Raw genomic sequence first — 7591 nt, 5'->3', positions numbered from 1 at the left:
TGATGACGTATAAAGAGTCATAGTAGCTGGTTGGGTCGAAATAACCGATTCAAAGGACTATCTTGTCATTTTAAGTGCACCTAACGGTGCTAACTTTCCATCCATCACTTTTGGTCAAAACTTGCCTACTTTAGCAATAAATAAAAAAGTGTCCTAGAAATGAAAAGCACCAAAAAAACGGGCCTATTTTTGTGAAAAGCCCATTAATTTATTGTTTTAAAATTTATTTTAGTTTATCACGAGCAAGGTCTGAGCTCTTATATGGCTCTTATTTTGCAGCGAGTTAATTTTTTGCAGCGAGTTAATGAGAAGGTGTTGGTTTGAATTACTGATTTAGGAGACTCAACCAAGAAAGATCTTTTTTTTTTTTGATAAAAGAAAATAATATAGAACTAGAGGAAAGACCTTACATTGTTTTGATTACATAGAATACTTAACCAACCTTCCTTTCTAGATTTATCCCAACATCTAGGGTCTATATGCACATCCGCATATCTATTAAGGAACTTAGCTAAATTGTCTGCTAAACTATTACAGGATCTCCGAATATATAAGAAATAAGAACTAGCAAGAAACTTTTTGAAATCTAAAGATTGAAACAGAATAGCTTTCGATATCCAATTGACCGCAAAACTGTTCTTCCTTATGCTGTTGACAACATTTTGGTTGTCATTGAGAAAGACTAATCTTTCATCTCCACGATCTTGGACCCATTTTGTTGCTTCTCTACAGGCTCTGGACTCGGCTTCTTCAGCACTGGAACACCATCATGTTCCTCCTGTAAAGTTAACAATCATACCCTTGTTATTCACTTCAACTATACCATACGCAAATTTTTTTGATTCATTTTTAAAAGCAGCATCGAAGTAGATGTACGAAACATTCTGCAAAACATCATCACTTTCATGAACACAGTTTGGGTGAGATTCATCACAAACACATGGAATTTTCGAGACTCTAGCAGTAAAAAAATTCTTACTCGGTATTGAGGACTGTCCTTCTTAATAAACTCAATCAAATCATTTGGGGTTAGGTTTGACCCTATCAAAGAAAACTTTACATCTATACTTCCAAATATACCATAGAACATAGGCATAGTAATCCCTATTAGCACAGTCTTTCAACCAAATGATACGCCAATCTTTATAAGAAATATTAGCAGCAACATAAAAATTATTTGAGATGGATAATCCTCTCCAAATTGCTTCAGAAAACACACATTTAGTAAAAAGGTGATCAATACTTTCACTTACTACACAATTACACAAGGGGCATTGAATATCAATAGGAGTATGTATGTTTACCCAAGATCTCCCTAACAGGGAGACACTCACTTAAGGTTTTCCATAAGAAAATTTTAACTATAGGCATTATACTAAGATTCCAAATTCCTTTCCATTCAACTGGTAAAGTAACATTATTTCTATTACATAAGAAATTATAGGCAGATTTCACAGAAACAACACCATCTTTTGTACTTATCCATTTCAAAGTGTTTTTTCTAGTAGAATCACAAACAGGTTCAAGCAATTTTATGCTTTCTACAGTATCATTGTCAAACACATTATGAATAAGATTAAGATTCCAGTTACCCTGGCCATCAATTAAATAAGAAACTTTGGAGACCAACTGGGTGTTGTTACTGTTTCTAGGTTTAGGGATTTCACCTTCAGGCAACCATTTATCAAACCAAATTTCGATATCATTACCATTACCTAACTGCCAACAGTGATTTTCTCTAATAATGTCTAGGCCCTTACAAATACTAGTCCATACCCAAGATTTAACAGATTTCTTCTTATACTTAAGGGGTTCAGAGTTTGGAAAATATTTATGTTTGAGAATTATACACCAGAGTTTATCTGGGTTTTCAATCAAGCGCCAAGCAAGTCTAGTAAGTAAGGCTAGATTGAATTTATAAGGGCTCATAATACCTAAGCCTCCCTTAGATTTACTAGAGCAAATGAAATCCCAGGCCTTAATGTACAATCCTCTATTACTCTTACTCTTCTGCCACCAGAAGTCTCTTTGCAGAGCATCTAATTTATCTGAAGTTTTTTTAGGAATAAGGAAACACATCATCTGGTACATGGGCATAGCACTAGTGACCGAACATATGAGAGTAGTTCTACCTGCTTGGGACAGAAATTTGGCCTTCCATCCTTGCACCCTATTATAAACTCTATCTAACAAATTCTGATAATTGAAACTTTTGTATCTACTAAAAAACAAAAGAGTTCCTAAGTAAGTGTTATTTTGTGTTATTCTACCAACTTTGAGGATTCTAGCTAACAGTTTGCAATGTTTGTTTTCTACTTTTTTGCTAAAATATATTCCAGATTTCTGGTAATTTATAACCTGACCAGAAGAACCACTAAATATCTTAAGAGTATCAAGTAAATTCCTAGCTTGAACTATTGTAGCAGAGGTGAAAAGAAAAGAGTCATCAGCAAAGAATAGATGAGAAACATATGGACAGTTTCTGGTAACTTTTATACCAGAAATTTTACCATTTGTTTCAGCATGGTAAAGAAGCTTAGATAGAGCTTCCATACATATAATGAAAATATAGGGTGACATAGGGTCACCCTGTCTAATCCCTCTAGTAGGGAAGAAAGTTTCACCTGGTAAGCCGTTAACAAGAACATAAACAGAAACAGTAGACATGCAATGATAAATTAAATCACAGAAATCACTAGAGAAGCAAAAAAATTTAAACACAAATATCACAAAATCTCGTTCAAGTCTGTCAAAGGCTTTAGAAAGGTCTGATTTGAGAGCCATACGTCCATTCTTTATTTTACTAGTTTTCATAGTATGAACGATTTCATGAGCAACAACTATATTATCCGTAATCTTCCTATTTAGGATGAAAGCGGATTGGTTTTGAGAGATAATTTTATCCAACAAAGGCTTAATTCTATTGGCAATAAGTTTAGTCACTATCTTATAAAGGGCATTACTAAGACTAATAGGTCTGAAATCACTAGGGGTTTTTTGGGTTTTAGTTTTAGGAACAAGAGTTATAAAAGAATGATTAACTTTTTGATTAAAACATTTATCTTTAAAAACCTTCTGGACCCAGAGAACTAAGTCCTCCTTAAGAAGGTCCCAATGTTGTTGACAGAAGCCAGGGGGAAGCCATCAGGGCCAATAACTGTTTTCAGTCCACCCCCCTACAACCCAAGCATTCATCGTAAACAAAGCCTCTTTAATTTCAACCTCGCTAGGTATTTCATTCAGTTTATTATTATCAATAGCATTTATAGAAGGCCTTTAAATCTCAGAGAAGATAAGATTAATATCATTTTCATTTGAAATAGCAATGTTCTTAAAATAGTTAGTTAACAAAGAACTTAACTGAAACTGGCCTTCAATCCAAAGTCCAGAGCTATCTCTTAGAGCATGTATTCTGTTATATATATTCCTATCCGAAACATATTGATGAAAAACTTTGTGTTATTGTCGTTTTCATTAATCCATTTTTTTTCACATGTTGTCCCCAGTAAGATTTTTCGACCTCATACCAATTAGCCAGCTCATTTTGTAACTGGTCAATCTCTTAACTTTCATTTCTAAACTATATGTTTTTTTATTTTCATTCTCAATATTTTCAAGGATATTAGATATGTTTTTGAAAATGTTTCCAAATTCAGATTTATTCCAAGCTATAAAGTCATATTCTAAATTTTTTAGAGTGTTAAACAAGTTATAACTTTTAGTTCTACTTTTTTGTATTGATTTTTCTATGACATTTCTATAGTTCTCATGCTCCATCCAACATTTCATATATCTATAAGGTTTCATGCATTTATCCCTAATTGGAATGGTTTAGTAAAATAGGGGCATGGTCCGAAGCGACCCTAGTTAGGTGTTTATTACAAGATTTTGGAGACAATTCTAACCATTTATGGTTTACCAAAGCCCTATAAATTCTCTCATGTATGTGATGGTTACCTGTTCTTTTATTAGTCCAAGTAAATGGCAAGCCAGTAAAGTTAAGATCAACTAGACCTAATGTCTCAATACAATGGAAAACATAAGCAAAACTACTGGTTGATGGACTATTTCCACCTTCCTTAATGAAGGATAAAGTTCATATCACTTATAATATCCCAAGGGGCATTCACAGTACTAATGCTTTTAATGAAGTCCCACTGATCATTTCTACGGTTATTATCTAAAGAACCATACATAAAAGTAATAAAGACATTCATGTTATCTTTAAACACTTGGAAATGAAAAACATTATCTTTAAATGAAATGAGTTTAGCAGAAACTCCCTGATTCCAAGCAATGGCGAAACCACCAGATCTGCCAATAGAGGGCATAATAAACCAGTCTTTTACTTTTAAACTTTTGAGCACCTTTTCGACTACTGATATGTTGACTTTGGTTTCAGACAGGAAAATCATATCTAAATTATGAGATTTATTTAAAAATTTTAAGTGATCTTTCTTTAAAGCATCCCTAATGCCCTGGAGATTCCAGGATAAAACCTTGAAATCATACCCATAATCTCTATCTTCCATAACCATGTAGAAGAACATCATTTTCTTATAGAAAGGCAGATAACTATTAATGATGCATTTTATAAATAAACATATATGAACTGAAATACAGAAAATGACATGTCTAATATAAACATGGCGCCGTTAGTTGCGTTTAAATGATTCAGATGATCACTCAGATGAACTTGTTTTAATTTGGGCCTAATACTCTACCGATTTCAGGATAAAATCTTAAAGTCATACCCTATAGCTCTTTCATCCATCAAGACATAACAGAAAAACTTATAATGATTGAGAGGTGAAAAAGTAATTAAGAGATTTTCCAGAAAGAAAAGAATATATCTAAATAACATTTTTGCAAAGTCACAAGATAAAATTTTCTGAATACTGGTAAGACAAATAAATCAGCAAATGCGATGTAATGATAGTAAAGCACATATTGAAAGGAAGTAATCAAACATGAATATAGTGAGATTAATGGGACTTATTACCTTATAAGGATCCAAGATATTAGGTGCATTTCCTTGATGCTCAGCCTTAGCCTCACCGGTGTGTTCTTTATTTTTATGAATATACGTGATTACAATATCATTTTTCTATCCAAACCCACAAACTTGTTCAAGAGCCAAACCACGACAGACTGATTCTTTTTCTTTCTTTCAATTTTTCTATTATCACTAGCATAAATAATCTTAAAAATGTATTTATTAACTGCCTTTAACATATCATATACTGGAATCTTATTTCTTAAATAATCTTTCAATTTATCTCTTGATATAAGAAACGATCTACTATAATTTATTGACACACAGCTAACATTTGCACAATCTTTCTTATTTAACTCACTATCCAAACCCAATTTCATTTTGTCATTCTTTCTATCCAAACCCGTAACCTTGATTAAGAGCCAAAACAAAATCGACTGACTCTTTCTCTTCCTTTCAATTTTTCTGTTATCACTAACAGAATAAACTGTAAGGATATCTTTTCTGACTGTGTTAAATACATCATCTGATGGATCCTTACTCCTTAAACCATCTTTCAGTTTATCTCTTGGAATCAAAATCGAACAACTAAAATTTATTGACACAGAGTTAACATTTGCACAATCTTTCTTATATAAAACACTATCCATACCCAATTTCATTTTCTTACTTCCCTTAGGCCGATGAAAATAGTCATTTGAACCATCACTTAAAATAACAAACTTGAGTTTCATGAAACCAAAGGACTGTAAATAAGATAAATTTCCCCTTTTCTTAAGCCTTAACACCAACAAAGATCCTAGACTGATAATATGAATGATTGATATGCCTAGGATTACTCCGACCTTTGCATTTGGGTAGTTTTCTTCTTGTAAAATAAAAGGTTCCTTACTTGGGATTGCAACAACTGCGCCGCCATGACTTAGGAGCGGTTTAAATAGGACCAACTCCAAAATACTTCTCTAAAGCGAGTCAATGACCAGTTTTGGCCTCCACCGAGACCTTTCCCCTGAATCCTGAGGAAAGAAAACACAACACTAATATCACGTTAGCTAGTAAGATTTTCATATAGGAAACAAAGAAAAGATAGAAACAAAAGAACCAGGATATAAAAGTAGAGAGGAGGCAGGCGAGAACAGGAATCAACAGAAGAAAAAAAAGGGGATTATAGAGAAAAAATCCTAGAGAAAATAAACTGAAAAGAAGAAAAAAAATCTAAAGAGACATAAAATCAGGGAATTTATGAATTGAGAAGAAAGAAAACTGAAATTACAATTAGGGCAAAGGAACAGAACTTGGAAAAAGTCCTTAAATTTCTAGATTGAAAACCAGAATAAATAATACGAAAGAAAAGGTAGGACGAGTTTTAGAAAAATTGGACAATGATTGATCGGAAAGACAAAAATTTGATGGATTAAAAGCACCGAGTTGGCTACAACTTTATCCTGATTTGCAGAGCAAAACTAAGTAAAATAAGATCAAATCATCGAAAGAAAGACGAATCTAGCTTTAAATTAAAGGATTAATACATATGATTTCTAGATACAGAAATCGATTAATCTTTTGTGAACATGCAGAGAGATTTAATGATTAAAATATGAGTGGATAAAAAACTGGGTTGAATCAATGTTCACCCGATCCTCAGAGACACCCTCCGTGTTCAACTACCTCATTCACAATCACAGAAGGTGCTAATAATTAGCTAAGCATCACTCAACCAAGAAAGATCGAGTCACTGTTAGTTTTATGTGTCTCAAGTTTTAGTATAGATTTGACCTCTACCCATTTTCAACCTAACAAGTTTAGATGGTTGTCTAAACTACTCCATGTAAACACAAGGAAAGAAGACTTATGCCGTTGGCATCCACATTTTTATGCATGGTTACCTATGCTATCCGGCTAGATCCTGTAGCAGGATTTAATTTATTAAAAATTAAAAATTTCTTTTTTCTTTATCATTATCCGTGTGCGTAGCTTTATGGGACCAAAAAGATGTTTCTGAAAGGTAAGGAAGCATTTATAGGACATGTAATATGGAAATTCATCAATTGACATGATGTTGGGATTGGAGCTGTATACATTTTATTCCCAACTACAAGATACTTTAAAGGTTTGGATATTTTAAACTGCCAGACCATTACTGCTGCTACGGGTAATTTTCATCTTGCTGCTTCTTTGAGTACTATCATTTTCATCTTGCTGCTTCTTTGAGTACTATCATTCACATATTCTTACCTCTACGGGATATGTTAGAAAACAGAAACTAGCACATAGTCGATGCCATAGATGTAATCCCTTTGTGAACTAAAGATGCCGTATATAGTGCTTGAGACGGCTGTCAACGGATACCCGATTATCCGGAACCGAACCTGACCCGAGTCTATCGGGTCCGGTTTTGGATCCTAAGATTGGATTTGTTAGCCAAATCACTACTCGACGGGTAGAACCGTTAGGAACTGATAAGCTTTCGGGTCCTAACGGGTATTACCCGTCGAGTACCCAAATATTTATCTTTTACTTATTATTTTTACTTAAAATAAGAAGATTTTGTGTAATTTCGCATAATTTTTTTCATTTATCCTCCATTTTCTTTTG

The 7591-nt window shown here is 33.4% G+C and overlaps 1 long non-coding RNA gene across 1 annotated transcript; it reads right to left on the bottom strand.

Annotated features, from left to right (window-relative positions):
• Positions 1–358: 358 nt before the first annotated feature.
• On the bottom strand, positions 359–6856 carry LOC113341905. The gene is made up of 2 exons (XR_003356200.1): positions 5003–6856; positions 359–778 (listed from the first exon to the last, which is right to left on the bottom strand). It is a non-coding gene; the product is annotated as an uncharacterized LOC113341905 (long non-coding RNA).
• Positions 6857–7591: the final 735 nt, after the last annotated feature.

This window comes from Papaver somniferum, unplaced genomic scaffold, assembly GCF_003573695.1.
Source record: "Papaver somniferum cultivar HN1 unplaced genomic scaffold, ASM357369v1 unplaced-scaffold_32, whole genome shotgun sequence".
Taxonomy (NCBI): domain Eukaryota; kingdom Viridiplantae; phylum Streptophyta; class Magnoliopsida; order Ranunculales; family Papaveraceae; genus Papaver; species Papaver somniferum.
The sequence above is the reverse complement of the archived record's forward strand: the minus strand, read 5'-3'. Positions and strand labels throughout refer to the sequence as shown.